General features: G+C 45.4%; 1 protein-coding gene across 3 annotated transcripts in view; it reads right to left on the bottom strand.

Annotated features, from left to right (window-relative positions):
* The window catches only part of PTPRG (protein tyrosine phosphatase receptor type G), a 720,636-nt gene that overhangs the window by 566,711 nt on the left and 133,759 nt on the right, over positions 1 to 20,166 (bottom strand). The window lies entirely within an intron of this gene.

Raw genomic sequence — 20,166 nt, 5'->3', positions numbered from 1 at the left:
CATGTCTGGAGTTGTCTGGAGGGCCTCCGAGCATGCGCAGATGCGTGTCATGTCATCTGAGCATGCTTAGATGCCCTCCGGACGCAGCTGGAGGTCAGGGCTTTCCAAAACCCAGACAAATTACCAGGTTTTGGAAAGTCCGTCCAGGCACTCAGATAGTCCTCTAAAAAGAGGATATGCCTGTGTTTTCCCAGACGTCTTGTAACCTTATAAATGAAATAAAGGTGGCCAAACAGGTTGAAAAGGTGACTGTGAAAGCTAGGGTGCATAGGGAGAGGTATGGCCAGTAGGAAAAAGGAGGTATTGATGCCACTATATATGACTGATGAGACCTCATTTAGAATATTGTGTACAATTCTGGAGGCACCTTCAAAAAGATTTTAAAAGGATGGAGTCAGTCCACAGAAAGACTACTAAAATGGTGCGTGATCTTCGTCATAAGGCGTATGGGGACAGACTTAAAGATCTCAATCTGTATACTTTGGAGGAAAGACAAGAGATGGGAGATATGATAGAGATGTTTAAATACCTATGTGATGTAAATGTGCATGAGTCGAGTCTCTTTCATTTGAAAACAAGCTCTGGAATGAGAGAGCATAGGATGAAGTTAAGAGGCGATAGATTACTCCTGAGCCTAAGGAAATACTTTTTTACAGAAAAAGTGGTAGATGCGTGGAACAGTCTCTTGGAAGAGGTGGTGGAGACAGAGACTGTGTCTGAATTCAAGAAAGCCTGGGATAGGCATGTGGGATCTCTTACAGAGAGGAAGAGATAATGGTTACTGTGGATGGGCACACTGGATGGATGGACCATTTGGCCTTCATCTGTCATCATGTTTCTATGTAAATACAAGAAGCTAAAGATATCATGCAAAGTACTTCAGAGTAAGGGACTCATTATCAAAACTTAAACACGTCTATAAACCAGCCCAAGCCAGCACTTAGACAACCTAAAAGATAGGTCATCCAAGTGCCGATATAATCAAACTGACTTCCTGGATGTGTCGCAGGACTTTTTATGCCTCTGAATGATGCTGTGCACCCAGAGCTGAAAGGGGCATATCTGGAGGAGTAGTTAGGACAGTATGTGGATAGGATGGGGGCCGACCTAGACTTAATCATCCTACAGCGGTAATCAAATGTTTTATTAGACATCCTGGACAAAACTTAAATGTTGTGAGTTAGACAATGTAAAAACAGGTATAAGTGCCAAAATGTTATCCAAAGTGACCAGATAACCATTGCTGACACAAAGTAAAGACCCCCACATACTCCCCCAGTGTTCACTGAGCCCCTCACACCCCTAAAACATAAAAAAGTACATGCCTGTCTATAGAACATCAGCACCTGGTATAGGAAAGCCTAGTACAGCTGCACACAGGTGTCTTAATTAACCTGGGGGGTGGGATAGTAAACCATAGAGAAAAAGACCCAGGCCCGTAAGCCACTCTAACTACTACATTTATGGTGGAACATGTGCGCCCACCAGAAAACCCCAAAACCCTACTATGCTGCCATATAGGTGCCACCTGCTGCCATAAGGGCTATTGGGGTTGTACACAGGTGAGTGTAGTGGGCTTTGGGGGGCTCACCATAACCTATAAGGGAGTTTTGGTGAGATGTTTATCTTGTACTCGTGTTGTGAAGTTCACAGCAGTGCCTTCTAATGTGCCCCACTGCTCTGTTGCCAAATCTGGGTGGCCAGTCCATTACAAGATTGGCCTCTCCCAAGTACAAATGGTCTTGTTCTTGGTGTTTGGGACGTGGACAAATTTTGGTCGAAATGTGGTATAAACATAGACATCCTGGCAGTCTGGACAAACAATAACCTGGACGTCCAGATAGATGATTTTCGAAAAAAAAAATATATATATATTCTAGACTTATTTTTTGAAAATGGGCATTTTCCCACTGCTGACTTTGAGCATCTAGTGCCATACACCCAAATTGGACTTATGCTTTGATTATGCCCCTCTAAATGTTTTCAGCAATTGTCAAAATCTCAGTGTTATTTCAAACCACTATGTTTTGTTCACACTACCATAACAGTTGAGTATTAGCTATAGTGATACATGCCAAGATGAACAAAATTTCTTATCAAAGGGTACCAGCTACCTTTACTCTACTGACTGAACACAAACATCTTTTCATAAAATAATTTAACAAGGAAATGTCCAAAGTATATCACTACTCTGCACCACCTGAAAATTTCGACTAGTAATGACTTAAGAACATAGGACATACCAATACTGAGAAAGACCAAAAATCTATTGGGTCCAGCATTCCCTCTTTCTCAGCAGCAAATTTAGATCTCTAGACAGGACCCAGTAGATCAAATGAGAAAATCCATTCCCTGTTGTGATTTGGTAATTGATAATGCATCTTCCTTACAAAAACTTTTGCAAACCTTTGTTTAAAACTACAGAACTTGTGTGTTGATGGGTGGGAAAAAAACCTACTAAAATTTGCTTTTGCTCTGCTACCACTTGGTTTCATGGAGCGTGCTAATCCTAATACTGTTCAAGAGAGTAACCACATTCAATGTCACATATAGATTTATAAATCAATTATACCAATTCTTCATCATCTCTTTTCTAAAGTGTAACAGTGCTAATTTTTTGACCTTTCTTGCCAAGAAAGCCATTCTATATTTGTGGTCCTTCCCTGTAGCTTTTCCAGTTCTCCTATTTATTTTTTAGGGGGGGGAACGGACGACATAGAATTGGAAACAAAGCTCAATATATAGGAACATCAGTGATCAAAATAGAGGCATTAGGGATTCAAAGCTGTTTAACTGAAAAATATAGATATTCCTTAATGTATAAGACAGTAATTCAGGTTGGGGTAAGTAGTGGTTAAAATATCAGATAAAGTTTTAAGCATATAGTATAAAAAAATATATATATAAGTGATTAACTATGACCTTGGGAAGCAGAATGATAAAATAAAATTATGTTCTAGCCACAGGAAAAAATGATTATGTATTAAAGAAAAGCTTCATGGTTGAAGCAACACAACTCATCCAACCTGATCAACCAAATGAACGAGCTTCATTTCTACCCAAGAAGTATTTCCTCAAAGGAATTTCTACTTTTAACATCTGCTATTTGTTTACTTTCATGCTTCAAATACTATCTGCAAATGCAAATTTCATTTGTTGCACAGCTACACTTGACAGAATCAAGTATAGGCTTTATAAAAGTCACAGATGCTTAGGAAACTAGTCAGGAAAAATAAATGTGTTACCTTAAATCTTACTATGTATGACAGATCAGCCCTTTGGAAGTACGGGGTGCTGCCATGTAGAAGGTCCTGGGTTCAATCCAATTAGGGCCCTCTGCTTCTTGGGATGGTTAGGGCTGCTGGATTCTACAGAAGCACAACCTAAGTACTTGAGTGAGGAAGCCATGGCCATTGCTCAAGAGCATCACCTCATGGTCAAATTTGGAGTCCATGATGACATGATTATCACTATGACCTCTAGACTAGAGAATGACATGGGGACAAATTTTTCCCCATCCCCGTGGGAACTCATTTTACTGTCCCGTTCCCGTGAGTTCTTTTCCTGTCCCTGTCCCATTCCTGCAAGCTCTGCCTTCATCTGAACAAGCTTCAAACACTTTAAAATCATAAGTAGCAACATTCTAGAGCTCAGACTGTGATGTCATAATGCCTCATTCCACCAATGCCTAAGCTCCGTCCTCATCTGCACAAGCCTCAAAAACTTTAAAATAAAAAGTGTTCGAGGCTTGTGCGGTTAAGACAGAGCTTACAGGAATGGGGCAGGGACAGCGATAAAACTTGAGGGGATGGGATGGTGAAATTGAGTTCCTCTGGGGATGGGGGCAAATTTGTCCCTACTCTATACTATATATGCTGGAATAATTTAAACAGGGAGAGAAATCATATCCTTGGCTGGTTGCAAAGGAATGCTCCTAATCTCAAGAAAGAGTTAGTCCAGAGAGCTGCCACAAAACTGGACAATGGTCTTTGTCATAAAACATATGGGGACAGACTTATAGACCTCAATGTGTATACTCTGGAAAAAATGTGGGAGGGGATATGATAGATATTATATATCTAAGTGGCATTAGTGGACAAGAGGTGAGTCTTTTTGAAAGGAAGGAAAACTCTGAAATGAGGGCATAGGATGAAATTAAGAGATGATAAGCTCAGGAGTAATCTAAGGAAATACTTTTTTACAGAAAGGGTGGCATTTTGGCACTGGCATTTAAAGAAATGCTGATGGTCCCAGCTGAATATGGACCCAATATGTATTATTTTTGACAGGAAGAAGGAATGATTTACTATTCAAATGGAAGGCTGAAGTAATTCCTCAAGGTAGTAGGCTAAGGAGATGCCTTTTTGGAAGCCCAAACTGCAGGGTGATTAGCAATGTTCCCTGTCTAAGGTCACTACTAGGTGATGTCAGGTCTCTTCAACCTAACTTATGTTGCTCTGCATATTAGAATTAAACAATTTATAGATTCAAAAAAAGTGAAGATATTTCAGCACATAATATATCATAAATTCTAAATTGTTTTGTTCTCTTGGCGCAAACAGTCAAAACATAACAGGAGGCAAATACATAGTACTGCTATGAATCACATTATCGATTTCCAATGTCGTCTCTGCAGAAAATTAAATTATGCAAATCCTTGGCTTTGCAATCTTCAGCCTAATTGCTTATGCCAGCATCTTATTCATGCAAATGAAATTTAACATTGTTTCAAAAATGCCTACTTTTATGTATTCCTTGTCAATAATATATTTTAAGTACAGAGAAATGATTTTCTGTATCCACTTTGAATAAAGAGTGGCCAAATTCTACTGGATGACATTTAAGAGGCAGTATTTGGGGCTTTAGCACATGTATCGAAATTTCTTGTCTACTCAAGTATAACAAAACAATTGAACCCTTCCAGCTTAAGAACAGAAGAATTGCCATACTGGGACAGACCGAAGGTCCATCAAGCCCAGTATCCTGTTTCCAACGGTGGCCAACCCAGGTCACAAGTAGCTGGCAGAAACTCAAATAGCATAATATACTTGGACTTCCAGAAAGCGTTCGACAAAGTTCCACATGAAAGACTTCTCAGGAAACTACAAAGCCATGGCATAGAGGGGGATATACAAAGATGGATAGGCAAATGGCTGGAAAACCGAAAGCAGAGAGTGGGCATAAATGGGAAGTTCTCCGACTGGGAGAAAGTGACTAGTGGTGTACCCCAGGGCTCGGTACTTGGGCCGATCCTTTTTAATATTTATATCAATGATCTGGAGGAAGGAACATCCAGTGAGATCATCAAGTTTGCAGACGATACAAAACTATGCCGGGCGATCAGATCGCATGAGGATAGAGAGAAACTCCAGAGCGACTTGTGTCGGTTAGAAACATGGGCAGAGAAATGGCAGATGAAGTTCAATGTGGAGAAATGCAAGGTAATGCATTTAGGAAATAAGAATAAGGAATACGAGTATACAATGTCAGGTGCAACTCTGGGGAAGAGTGAACAAGAAAAGGACCTGGGTGTACTGATAGATAGGACCCTGAAGCCGTCGGCACAATGCGCGGCAGCGGCAAAGAAGGCAAATAGAATGTTGGGCATGATAAAGAAAGGAATCTCGAGTAGATCGGAGAAAGTTATAATGCCGCTTTATAGGGAAATGGTCAGACCACACTTGGAATACTGCGTCCAACATTGGTCTCCCTACCTAAAGAAGGATATAAAACTGCTGGAGAGGGTGCAGAGACGAGCAACAAAACTGGTGAAGGGTATGGAAAAACTGGAATACGAGGACAGACTTATAACACTAGGATTATTCTCCCTTGAGAAAAGGAGACTGCGTGGGGATATGATCGAGACCTTCAAAATACTGAAAGGAATCGACAAAATAGAGCAGAGAAGATTATTTACGTTGTCCAATTTGACACGGACTAGAGGACATGTAATGAAGCTAAGAGGGGACAGGTTCAGGACTAATGTCAGGAAGTTCTGCTTCACTCAGAGAGTGGTTGACACCTGGAATGCCCTCCCAGATGAGATTATTGCGGAATCGACCGTCCTAGGCTTCAAGAGCAAACTAGGCATGTAAGGATATGGTGGACTATAAATTACGACAGGTGTACACCTGGCAGGGCCTCCGCGTGTGCGGATCGCCGGACTTGATGGACCGAAGGTCTGATCCGGAGATGGCATTTCTTATGTTCTTATGTTCTTAGCAGCAACATTTCAGAGCTCCTTTTGTGATGCCATAATGCCTCATTCCACCAGTGCCTAAGAACCAAACTCATCAGGGATGTCACAATGCTTGGCTCATATAAGAACATAAGAATTGTCACACTGGGACAGACCGAAGGTCCATTAAGCCCAGTATCCTGTTCCCAACGGTGGCCAACCCAGGTCACAAGTACCTGGCATGATCCCAAGGAACAAAACAGATTTTATGCTGCTTATTCTAAGAATAAGCAATGGATTTCCCCAAGTCCATCTTAATAATGGCTTATGAAAATGACAGTGTCACAGAATTTGTCACCGCCTCTACAGGAAACGATCCCCTGTCCTTATTTAGTGTCTATTTCAACCTTAATCCTTCTTCAATGCAAGGCTTGAGGGTCAGTAGTTGTGCCTATTCATACTCTGATTCTTCCCTCTCTTCTTAAAGAATGATAAAGGGATGGTTTCCCCCCGGTTATCCACGGGGACGGGGACGGGGACAAATTCTGTGACCGTGTCATTCTCTGGACTTTTCTTTTAGGAAGTTATCCAAACTTTTTTATAAACCCAGCTAATTCTGCGGCAGCTTTATGAAGGTTTTTCCTGCTGTCATGGTACGGGAAGACAACGTAGTGGGAGATTGCGGCTCAGCTGTGGGACTGCAGGACAAGATCCACAAAAGAAGGTGACTTGACAGGTCTGTTCTGCAGTTAGGATAATTTGGTGGCAGTGAGAAGAGCCAATGGGGATCATGTGCCCAGGAGGCAGATAACGTGAATGTGGCATTCTGGTTTTCACAAGACCCTATTCATTACATTACATTACATTAATGACTTCTATTCCGCCTGTACCTTGCAGTTCTAAGCGGAATACAACAAAAAGATAACTGGACATTTCCAGGAAGAGGAATACAATTAAAGACGTTGGGCCTGATACATCAAAACGATAGCTGGACGTTTTCAGGAAGAGGAATACAGTTAAAGGCGTTAGGTCTAAATCACATTTTGAAGGGAGGATCCTAAGAGGGGGAGAGAGGGGAGAAGAGTGGGGTTAGGAAATTAGGATGAATTTCTTGAATAGTATGGTTTTGATTTATTCATCCGTTTCTTATGCCCTCTTACATAAGAACATATGAATAGCCTTACTGGGTCAGACCAATCATCCATCAAGCCCAATAGCCCATTCTCTCGGTGACCAATCCAGGTCAGTAGTACCTGGCCAAAACCCAAGGAGTAGCAATATTCTATGCTACCGACCCAAGGCAAGTAGTGGCTTCCTCCATGTGTTTGTCAATAACAAACTATGGACTTTTCCTCCAGGAATTTGTCCAAACCTTTCTTAAAACCAGCTACGCTATCCGCTCTTACCACATCCACTGGCAACGCGTTCCAGAGCTTAACTATTCTCTGAGTGAAAAAATATTTCCCCCTATTGGTTTTAAAAGTATTTTCATGTAACTTCATCGCGTGTCCCCTAGTCTTTGTAATTTTTGACGGAGTGAAAAAATCGATCCTCTTGTACCCGTTCTACTCCTCTCAGGATTTTGTAGACTTCAAGTCCTGTAAGCCCCAGCATACTACATATACAGTAGTAACTCAGTCTGATTTTCAGCTGGCAGCAGGCTTTAACTGTGCTACAGCCACAGGCAATGAACTCGGATCTTTAATACCAGGCCATTTCCAGCAACTAGCATTTTTGGCGACCAGCTGATAACTGCTTAAACCGATAGTTAGTGCTATCTGGCCATTGGGGCTTGAATTGGTTGCCGGTACAATTGTGTATAGAGTTTAAAATGTTATGTCTAAATTTACTAGGTGTTGAATGATAATGGCTCATTTGTTTCAATTTCTTCGTTTCAACAATATCATTCTTCGTGCTCTTTGTGTTCTGCGGACAAAGTTGTTACTGGAAATTATACCCTTCAAGCATGTGAGGTTAGTGACCAACCGGCGGCGTTCTAGGTTTTTATGCTTGGAATGCCTTACCTGTACAGGTTAGAACTTTGCCTGGGGTTTTACAGTTCAGAAAGCATTTGAAGTTCTTTCTGAATATATTTATTAATGAACTACAAGACAAGTTGGTGTCTGTTTTTCTGATGATATATATATATATATATATTAGTTATGCTGCCCGATTACTGATTTCTTGTCATATAGATTTTTTTCTGTTATTTTATTCTGCATATTTTTATTGTAATCTACACAGAAGTGGTGGATGCAGAGGGTAATACATTTTTAAATAAATAAATCAGTAACCGCATAAGGACAGGTATTTATGTCATCCTATTTATGACTAACCTTGCCCAGTTAGTGCTGAATATCAGGTCCTGTGTGTGACCCACCTCCAAAACGCCCCAAGAAAGCAACCAAGATAGGCTTTTCCCGGTTATGTGCTAACCGCAAATATTGCATAGCCAGTTATATGCGATTATCGGGCCCCCTGTTGTTTCTTTGCCTCAAAACAAACTATTGAACAATGTGTCACTTAAACACCAGTAGACAAACTCTATAAAATGCAAATTTCTCTCATGCATATTCATTTGCAATATCCTGAAACCCAGACACTCTTGCCTCTTCAAGGACTGGGAGTGAGCACCACTGAAAATATATCAATTTTTATGTATTCACATGGCATTTTTAACTTTTGTTTTTGTATGGCTTTTACATTTTTTGTATGTCTATAGTTTTTATTGCTTTATATGGATGATTAAATATGTATGATGTCATGCATGCATGTGATGTCATTGCATTAACATCCGCGCATTTCTGGAAGCCCTCCAGCTGCATAAGTTGTAAGTTTGTAATTGTTTTTAATGTCTGTGTCATAGTTTTACCGCTGACGCAGTCTTAGGGTAAAACGTGATCACACCGGGTGCTTGAATTGAATAAACCGCATACTTCCACGTTAGTTGGACTGTTTCACGTGTTGCTGTCTAATATGTGTGCACAGCCATTAAAAATAATTAATGCGCGAGTACATATCACCTCCTATTTTCGGAGGCGGTAAAACCTTTCATATTAAAGCTGCATTAATTAGTGTGCGCTGTCAACTTTCATGCCCATTCACCACCCCTAACATCTCTAAAAAATGTTTAAAAATAGTTATCACAAGGTCAGCACACCTGCAAAAGTAATGCAGAATGCTTTAGCGTAGTGTCTTGCAAAATCTCCGGAGCTGCGGCACACTAAACTCATGGCCCCGGCTGGAGGGTATCCAGAAATATGCAGATGTCAACGCAATGACAACATATGCATGCATGACATCATCACGTTGACATCCACACACGCGCAGAGGCCCTCAAGACGTGATCCTGAGCCATCAGTGGGGGGTGGGGTGGTAGGTGTGGAGAGAAGAGGTGCCGGCGAGGAGGAGAGGCACTGGCTAACTACCTACAGAATGTGCCTCTCGCCGCGGCACACAGAACATGCCTACGGCACACAGTTTGTGATACACTGCTTTAGTTATGTCCCACTTAAGCTATTTTTTCCTGTGTTATGTGTGTGTTAGCGCCTAATACAGCTTAGAAAAAAAAGTCTCCTATATTAGGATTTATGAGTTCTGCAGAATAGTAGATGAAAGGGAGGCTTATATGTTATGGAGGTTTCAGCCACAGAGCCATACTCTTCATCACATGAAAATTCAGACTAGGCTGCTTGTTCTGGCATATTCTACACTGATCTATGACATGCATTCTATGAAACAATATCTTATTAGTCTATGTGATGGTGTAAGGGCAATTAGCAAGGTGCTCAATATATTCTGTGAAGTTTCGCAGTGAGAGCAGTTCAAGATACTAAAGGGTGTGGCACTGGACCAGAAGCACCATCACCTCATTAGCATAGTTCTTTAATTAACATGTTTAAAGTAACTTGTCTGTGCTTCCAATGCTGATAAATTAGCATCGATTGCTTGCAACCATATTAACGCTTTAGTACATTGATCCCATCGGATTCTAAATGCACTGGTGCCCAGTCACCCAGCCAGTCAGGGTTTCTCAATATGCACACTGCATATGCACAAGATAGATCTGAATGCATTGCTTCCACCGCATTAAATGTATCGCTTGCATATTTATTGTGCTTAAACTGAAAACCCGACTGGCTGGAGGCCCCCCCAAGGGCAGATTTTGGAATCATTGTTCTGTTTCTTGAGAAAAAGCACAGCACAGCTAAGCTATCTAAAATCTATTTCAGAAAAAGAAAAAGGAAACCACCAGGATGGTGGTAATTCTCCTTCCATCTTAGGTAGGATCTCTTTATGTAATGGTCTCAGCCTTGTATCTCTCATTATTCTTTTCCCCTTTTTCTGGATCAATATATTGTATTCTGTCTTTCGCAATCCTTATTTGAAAGGCTTAGGTGTACTCTGAAAACTGCAAAAGCAAGCAACAATGAAAGAAATATCCAAGTCTCATCTAAACCTCATACATAAAGAATTTTACAAGAAATACATTTAAAAATAAATAGCCCAGAGCCTGTCAGACATCTCTTGCCTAGTGCAATTGTCTTCCAAATTATCATCTTTACACATTCCCGGGAGAAGAGCTTTAAACGACAGACGACAGAAATATTCAGTGGTATCACAATGTCTTATTGCATGAAGCAAAGATTACAATATGTCAGGGCTATTGCAAGGTATGTGCGAGCAGTGCGGTCTCACAGGCCGTAAGAAAGGCGTGGGCACTAAAACTATGTGGGCACAGGCTACAGTACAGAGTGCCTCCCTTCTCCTTCTCCCAAGCACACAGTGCAGAGTTTCCACTTGTCCCTTTCCTGCCCCCTGCTTCCTGGGCTCCTCCTCCCCTCCAGACTTCCATATGTAAGTGGGGACCATATTAAGTGGGGAGGGCAGTGCTCCATGAAGCGTCCTGCTCAGACGTGTTCCAGACATCGAGTCCCACCCCTTTTGATGTGCATTTCCTCTTCCTGTGCCTGCAGGTTAGGGGTTTGGAGAGGTGGATTTTGAGGGGGTAGGATATGAGGGGGATAGATGGTGTTGCGGCATTTTGTGTTTGGGTGAGGAAGTCTGGGGGGGTTGGGGCGAGGCACCATAGTGAGCAGTTGCAAGGTGCCCAGTTCTGGCTTGCTAGGGCTCCTGCAATATATAGGTCTATTCCAATGCTGTAAGTAATTTAAGATAGGAAGGTTCTTTGTCTGTTGTTGTTAGGTGCCATCGACTCATGTTGAATAGCAACTTGATGAATTGCGGATCTAAAATGAAATAGGTTTTGTGCTAGTCCAGAAAGGTCCTTCAGCGTCATCCCCATGGTTGTTTTCAACATGTCCAGGCATCTAATTACAGGTTGCCCTCTTCACCTGGCTCCTTCCGTCTTCCCAAACATGATGTCCTTCTCCAATGATCTCTCTCTTCTGATGGTATGACCAAAAAGCACAGTTACTTACCGTAACAGGTGTTATCTAGGGACAGCAGGCAGATATTCTTGACTGATGGGTGATGGCACCGACGGAGCCCCGGTACGGACAATTTTAGAGTGATTGCACTCTAAGAACTTTAGAAAGTTCTAGCTAGGCCGCACCGCGCGTGCACGAGTGCCTTCCCGCCCGACAGAGGCGCGCGGGTCCCCAGTTAAGATAAGCCAGCTAAGAAGCCAACCCGGGGAGGTGGGTGTGACGCAAGAATATCTGCCTGCTGTCCCTGGATAACACCTATTACGGTAAGTAACTGTGCTTTATCCCAGGACAAGCAGGCAGCATATTTATTAGTGTCTAGCGCAGCCAGCAGTTTAGCGCACGCTATTATGCGCGTTAAGCCACTAATGCGGCTTCGTAAAAGGAGCCTTAAATACGAGTCAACTACATAATTAACTGCCCCATGAGCTGATGGGAGCTATCGTATATACTTGGCTAAGTCAAGAGATATTAGGGCAAAAAAGCACCAGAAAAACCAGGGTCATCTTATTTACACAAGCCTACCCAGGCAAGCACTCTCTCTCCCTTCCCTCCACCTCAGTGGAAACCTATTCCTTCCCTCCACTCCTTCCCCATAGCCTCTGGAATCTCCAACACGCTCCCTGTGTACTTGTACCCAATAAAAAATTAGCTTCAGAGCCACAGCAGCAACCTTAGAAGGCTGCTTAAGGCCTACTCCAGAGCACTCTCTATGATACTTCTTGCCAACAGGAAGTGAGTCAATGATTGATGAAAATCTTCGTTATTATGAAAGTACAGCATAATCATGACTAATAGCTCATTGAATCTGCCAAAAATATCCCTGGGAATTTTCCTATTCAATCTAGGTCTCACGAGGTCTAGGGCTGGTATAATATACATTTTGCACCCAAAGAATTTCTGAATTTCCTTCTACTTACTCGGTTACTGCATTTCCACTTCTTACTGTTTGGAAGTTTAGCATTCCTGCTACAGAGATGTCAGGAGATAAACTGTTGAAAGTAATAAGCTGATATTTCTAAGTTCATACCTGGGTACTACTTTTTAAAAAAAATAATTTATATTCTGCATATCCTACAATTCTATGTGGATTACAAATTATTCAGGTTCTCAAGCATTTTTCCCATATTGTCCCGGTGGGCTCCCACTCTATCTAATGTACCTGGGGCAAAGGGGATTAAGTAACTTGCCCAGGGTCACAAGGAGCAGTGTGGGATTTGAACCCACAACCTCAGGGTGCCAAAGCTGTAGTTCTAACCATTGCACCATACACTTTAATGGTATAATAGGAAAGTTTGGTATGATGGAAAAGTTTGTCAGAAACAGTATTGCCTTTCATTCTGTTTGTTTTTATTCACATCCAGGTACAACACCATGCTTATTAAAAGATTTTTAGAAATACTATCCTGTTTTTGTGCATTTAAATGCTGGGAATGAACTAGCAGAGTTTATACTGTCAGGAAAGATTTGTCTCTGCGGATGATACCAAAACCTTTATAGAATAGGCACCCTTGATGGTGTGAACAACGTGAGGAAAGACCTAGCAAAGCATGAAGAATCATCGGGAATTTGTCAGCAAAGGTCACACATTTGGGCTGCCAAAACCCGAGGGAACAGTACAGTTTAGGAGGTGAAGAATTTTTGTGCATGAAAGAGGAGTTGGACTTGGGTGTGATAAAGCACAGTTACTTACCGTAACAGGTGTTATCCAGGGACAGCAGGCAGATATTCTTGACTGATGGGTGACGGCACCGACGGAGCCCCGGTACGGACAATTTTAGAGTGATTGCACTCTAAGAACTTGGAAAGTTCTAGCAGGCCGCACCGCGCACGCGCGAGTGCCTTCCCGCCCGACGGAGGCGCACGGTCCCCAGTTAGGATAAGCCAGCTAAGAAGCCAATCCGGGGAGGTGGGTGGGACGCAAGAATATCTGCCTGCTGTCCCTGGATAACACCTGTTACGGTAAGTAACTGTGCTTTATCCCAGGACAAGCAGGCAGCATATTCTTGACTGATGGGTGACCTCCAAGCTAATAAAAAGAGGGATTGTGGGAAGGTTGGCCATTAGGAAAACAAATTTTGCAAAACAGATTGGCCGAAGTGACCATCCCGAATGGAGAATGCGTCCAGACAATAGTGAGATGTAAAAGTATGAACTGAGGACCAAGTAGCAGCCTTGCAGATTTCCTCAATAGGTGTGGAACGGAGGAAAGCCACAGATGCTGCCATGGCTCGAACTCTATGGGCTGTGACAGAACCTTCCAGTGTCAGTCCGGTCTGAGCATAACAGAAAGAAATGCATGCTGCGAGCCAATTGGACAGCGTACGTTTAGAAACAGTCACAGATATGTGTCGTGAGCAAGGATCCGTCGCTTGGGACCACTGGGTCGCTAGAGTCCATTGAGGAGTGCGCAGGTGGAGACGTGCGAGGGGTGTGACATGAACTGTGGAGGCCATGTGACCCAAGAGTATCATCATTTGCTTGGCAGAGATGGAGCGTTGATGAAACACCTGCTGACACAGAGATTGGAGAGTGTGAAGACGGTTGGACGGCAGAAATGCTCTCATGAGGACTGTGTCCAGCACCGCTCCAATGAATTGAAGTCTCTGAGTGGGGATGAGATGAGATTTGGGTAGATTGATCTCGAACCCCAGAAGTTGTAGAAACAGGATGGTCTGGTTGGTGGCCTGGAGTACTGTCTGAGAAGAAGTGGCCTTTATCAACCAATCGTCCAGGTAAGGAAACACCTGAAGGTGGTGGGAACGTAGAAAGGCAGCCACCACAATCAGACATTTGGTGAACACTCTTGGAGAGGAGGCAAGACCGAAGGGTAGCATCTTGTATTGGTAATGACAATGGTTGATCATGAAGCGGAGGTACTGTCTGGAGGCCAGATTGACCGGTATGTGAGTGTATGCTTCTTTGAGATCTAGGGAACATAGCCAGTCGCCTTGATTGAGAAGAGGATAAAGAGTAGCCAGAGAAAGCATCTTGAATTTCTCTTTTACCAAGCATTTGTTGAGATCGCGAAGATCTAAAATGGGTCTGAGATCTCCTGTTTTTTGGGGGACTAGAAAGTAACGGGAGTAGAATCCCTGCCCCTTTTGATCTAGAGGAACTTCCTCTATGGCGTTCAGAAGAAGGAGGGATTGAACCTCTTGAAGAAGGAGGGAAGACTGAGGAGTGTTCAAAGCAGACTCTCTTGGCAGACTTTGGGCAGGAAGAGTCTGGAAATTGAGAGAGTAGCCATGGCGGATGATGTTGAGGACCCACTGATCCGAGGTGATGATTTCCCAACGGCTTATGAAATGAGTAAGGCGTCCTCCTATGGGCTGCGGAAGATAGGGAGAAGGAAGGAGACTGGCTATGTCCTGGAGAACCAAGTCAAAAGGGTTGAGTTGATTTCTGTGAAGGGGGAGGTTTCACCTGCTGTTGCTGCTGTGCTGGTCTAGCAGCTTGCCTCTGTTGTTGCCTCTGACGCCTGGGTTGTTGCTGGGCCTGAGGTAAAGGACGAGCCACAAATCTACGTTGATAGGCCGATTGCTGGTGAAAAGGCCTGGTAGGTGGGGTCTTCTTCTTTGTCTTAAGGAGAGTATCCCATCAAGTCTCATGAGCTGAGAGTTTCTGAGTAGTGGAGTCCATGGATTCTCCAAACAGCTCATCCCCCAAACAAGGTGCATTGGCCAGTCGATCTTGATGATTGACATCGAGTTCTGAAACTCTGAGCCAGGCCAGTCGTCTCATAGCCACCGACATAGCCGTGGCCCTAGAGGTCAGCTCAAAGGTGTCATAGATTGATCTGACCATGAACTTGCGAGTTGTAAGAGCGATGAAGAAGTTTGGCGAAAGGCGGATCTTTTACGGTCAGGGAGGTATTTCTCAAAAGATGACAAAGTCTGAATGAGATGCTTAAGGTAAAAAGAAAAATGGAAAGCATAGTTCCCTGATCTATTTGCTAACTTCGCATTTTGATACAACCTCTTGCCAAACTTATCCATGGCCTTACCTTCTCTGCCAGGAGGGACAGAAGCGTATACACTAGCCCCCGTGGATTTCTTTAAAGTAGATTCCACCAGTAAAGACTCATGGGGGAGTTGCGGCTTGTCAAAGCCTGGAATAGGTATGACCTTATATAAGGAGTCCAGTTTGCGGGGAGCTCCTGGGATGGTCAAGGGTGTCTCAAGATTTTTGTAAAATGTCTCTCTTAATATGTCATGGAGAGGCAGTTTGAGAAATTCCCTTGGAGGCTGGTCAAAGTCCAGAGCATCTAGAAATGCCTTGGACTTTTTGGATTCAGCCTCCAAGGGAATAGAGAGAGAGTCACACATCTCTTTGAGAAAAGAGGTAAAAGAAGTTGAATCAGGTTTAGAGGAGGGATCTAACCCAGAAGGATCCTCTTCCCCTGATGAACACTCTCCCTCCGAGAGGAGAGGGTCCTCCGAATCACCCCACAGATCAGGGTCCCTCACCTGAAAACTGCGGTCCCGGGATAGAGAGTTGCGCGGGGACAGAAATCCCACCCGTCCCCACCCGTCCCCGCCAAAGTCCCACCCATCCCCACCCGTCCCCGTGAGGAATCCCTCCGTCCCCACCCATCCCCGCGAGGAATCCCCTCCGTCCCCACCCGTCCCCGCGAGGAATCCCCTCCGTCCCCGCCCGTCCATATAAACTTCAGAAATAGTTATTTCATTTAATTATGCTACTGAATTAAAGGCTCTGGTAGAAACCCATTTACAAATAAGCAAAAAGACTTTATTAATTTGAAAATATTAATTGGGAAGAATACATACTTTGCAAATGGGTTTCTACCAGAGCCTCTAATGTTTATAAATTTTTATCAACACAACTAATATACTACTTTATCCTGAAGCAAAATAAAAAAAAAGAAATATAATTCTTTTCCTACCTTTGTTGTCTGGTTTCTGCTTTCCTCATGTTCTCATTCAATTCCTTCCATCCACTGTCTCTCTTCCTTCTGCATCTTCCATTTGCTCTGTTACTGTGCCTCTCCCTTTCTTCCCCCTTCCAAATTGGTCTGGCACCCATCTTCTTCTCTCTGCTCCCCCATAGTCTGGCATCTGTCTTCTTCCCTGCCAGTGTCTTCTCCCTACTCTCTCTTCCCCATTTCCTTTCAGAGTCCTTCTCCACCCCCATCTTCCCCATGTCCTGTCAGCGTCCTTCTCCCCCCTCTGTCTTCCACATGTGCTTTCAGTGTCCTTCTCCCCCCTCTGCTTCCCCATGTCCTTTCAGCGTCCTTCTCCCTCTCTGTCTTCCCCATGGCCTTTCAGCATCCTTCTCCACCCCCCCCCGTCTTCCCCATGTCCTTTCAGTGTCCTTCTCCACCCCTTTGTCTTCCCCATGTGCTTTCAGCATCCTTCTCCACCCCTTTGTCTTCCCCATGTGCTTTCAGCATCCTTCTCCCCCCTCTGTCTTCCACAAGTGCTTTCAGAGTCCTTCCCCCCCCCCCCGCCCTTCCCATGGCCTTTCAGCGTCCTTCTCCACCCCTTTGTATTCCCCATGTGCTTTCAGCGTCCTTCTCCCTCCTCTGTCTTCAAGTGCTTTCAGAGTCCTTCCCCCCCCTCCTCCCGTCTTCCCCATGGCCTTTCAGCGTCCTTCTCCCCACTCCTTCTCTACCGCCCCGGGTGCAGTACAGCCGGCCAGGTCCCCTTACTTTTGTGGCACTTCCCCGACCGACTGACAACAGCCCCGGTCCGACAAACCTCCCTGCCCTTAACTGCGAATCTAAATTACCTTATTACAGCTGCTGTAAGAAGATAATTTAGATTCGCGGCTACAGGGCAGGGAGGATTGTCGGACCGGGGCTGTTGTCGGTCGGTCGGGGAAGTGCCACAAAAGTAAGGGGACCTGGCCGGCTGTGCTGCAACCGGGGCGGGGTGTGGCGGGGCGGACCGCCCCCTCCCTTGGTAGCCACTCGAACCGCGAGGCTACTCTCCTCCTTACCTGCACTGCCTGCAGCACAGAGCCGAACGGAAGTCTTCCCGACGTCAGCGCTGACGTCGGAGGGAGGGAGGGCTTTGTTTAAGCCCTCCCTCCCCTCCGACGTCGGCGCTGACGTCGGGAAGACTTCCGTTCGGCTCTGTGCTGCAACCAGAGAAGGTAGGGAGAAGAGCCGCGCGACTGAGTACATCCAGCTTTGTTTAAGCCCTCCCTCCCCTCCGACGTCAGCGCTGACGTCGGGAAGACTTCCGTTCGGCTCTGTGCTGCAAGCAGAGAAGGTAGGGAGAAGAGCCGCGCGACTGAGTACATCCAGCCCCGCAGGAACCTCGCGACCCTCGGAGGCGTCCCCACGGGATCCCCGCGACCCTAGGGGGCGTCCCCACGGGATCCCCGCGACCCTAGGGGGCGTCCCCACGGGATCCCCGTGACCCAAAGGGGGAACCCGCGGGATGCCCGCGGGACCCGCGGGATTCCCGTCGTCCCCGTTCCCGTGCAGCTCTCTATCCCGGGAGTCCGGTGTGGAGGGTTCTAGGTGTCGAGTTTTATGCATCGACTTACCAGACCTCTGTGAAACGGTACCGGGAGATGTTAAAGGCTGAGTCGGCGCCGAGGTTTGAACAGCCTGGTGTAAGGATCTCGGTTCCGGCGCTAAGACCGGCATTGATACCAAGGAAGTGGTATGCATCGGTACCGACAAGGTGGATGCCGATAAAGGAGGCTGCTCCACTGCCGGTACCGGCGGCTCAGACCGGACCGGGACTGGAAGGCTCGGTGTCAAAAGAGCAGGGAGCAGCTGTTGGAGTTGTTCCTTGAGCTGGACCTGCAGGACGGCGGCAATGCGCTCGTCCAGCGAAGGCACCGGTACCGCTTTTTTCTTCTGCGGTACCTTGGGTGCCGCTCTACACTCCGAAGAGGAACCCGATGTCGAGGGGCTAACCTCAATCAGAGCAGAGCGCTTCCGTGGGCGCCTCGAGGTTGGCAGGATTGGGCTCGCTGCCACTGAGACCGGAGGACGCTCCAGCGGGGAAGGCTTCTTAGCCGGCTTACCTGAGGGATGTGACGCCGGCGCGGTATCGCGCAGTATCGATGAAGTAGGTGCCGACTGCGTCAGGGCCGAAGCCGGAACCGGTGCCGCTGAATCCGACATCTCGATACCAAATAATAATCGCTGTTGGATTTGGCGATTTTTTTAAAGTTCTCTTTTTAAGAGTGGCACAGCGGGTGCAGGTGGACACTCGATGGTCAGGACCAAGACATTGCAGACACCAGTTGTGCGGGTCTGTGAGTGAAATTGGTCGAGCGCACCGCTGGCACTTCTTAAACCCGGGTTGAGGGGGCATGAAGGTAAAAACGGCTTCAGCCAAATCGAAGGCCGAGACCTCGATGGTGGCAACAGGCCCCGCTGGGGCGAAACCGAAAAAATGAAAGAAAAAACTAATTAAGTTTTTTTTAATTTTTTTTTTTTAAACAAAGAAAAGAAAATAAAATGAGGGAAACAATATTTCCCAACGAGTTTACGCGAGCGGGAAGGCGAAAGAGAAAAAAGTTTTCAACAGCTGTTGAAAAGTGCGTCTTCTTAGCTCCGCGGAAACTAAGAAACTGGGGACCGCGCACCTCCGTCGGGCGGGAAGGCACTTGCGCGTGCGCGGTGCGGCCTGCTAGAACTTTCCAAGTTCTTAGAGTTCAATCACTCTAAAATTGTCCGTACCGGGGCTCCGTCGGTGCCGTCACCCATCAGCCAAGAATATCTGCCTGCTTGTCCTGGGATAATATCATATACATTATACGCAAATATATGATGATCCAAATGTAAGTCGAGGTACCCTTTTCCTCCCCAAAAAGGAGAAAAAAGGTTGACTCAAATATAAACTGGAGGGCATGGTTAATATTCATGTACCCTGCCCTGTTAGGCTCTGCACCCAGCCCTCCTCACTCCCTGCCAGCCTCTGCACCCAGCCCCCCTTCGCTCCCTGCCCTTCCAGGCTCTCCACCCTGTCCGGCTCCGTACCCTGTTCATCTCCCTGCCCTGTACCCTGTCCCCCCTCTCTCCCTCTCTTCTGCAGGCCTCCACCGATTCTGCCTTATGTCCTAGTGGTCCAGTGGTATGCCTGGACAGGAGGGATCCTTCTAGTCTCTTGTCCCGGCCAACTCTGACAATTTTTTAATCTCTCTCCCGCCTCCCCCCGTGGATTCAAAAAGGTACGCAGAGGGAGGCAGGAGGGAGGTAAAAAAAAATTGTCAGGGTCGGCCAGGACAAGAGACGGGAGGGTTCACTCCTGTCCCGGCCCACTACGTCATACAGTGGGGGGGGGGGGGGGGCATTAGCATGAATATAAGACAAAACCCCCATTTTGGGGCCAAACATCTTATATTCAAGTATATACAGTATGTGATGATCTGAAGGTGGCGAAACAGGTTGAAAAGTTGACGGCAAAAGCTAGAAGGATGCAAGAGTGCATAGGGAGTGGTATGGCCAATAGGAAAAAGGAGGTATTGATGCCCCTGTTAAGGCTCTGGGGAAACCCCATTTAGAATATTGTGTGCAATTCTGGAGACCACACCTTGAAAAAAAGATATAAACAG

This window comes from Geotrypetes seraphini, chromosome 17 (assembly GCF_902459505.1).
Source record: "Geotrypetes seraphini chromosome 17, aGeoSer1.1, whole genome shotgun sequence".
NCBI lineage: Eukaryota > Metazoa > Chordata > Amphibia > Gymnophiona > Dermophiidae > Geotrypetes > Geotrypetes seraphini.
This window is presented reverse-complemented; position numbering and strand designations above follow the sequence as displayed.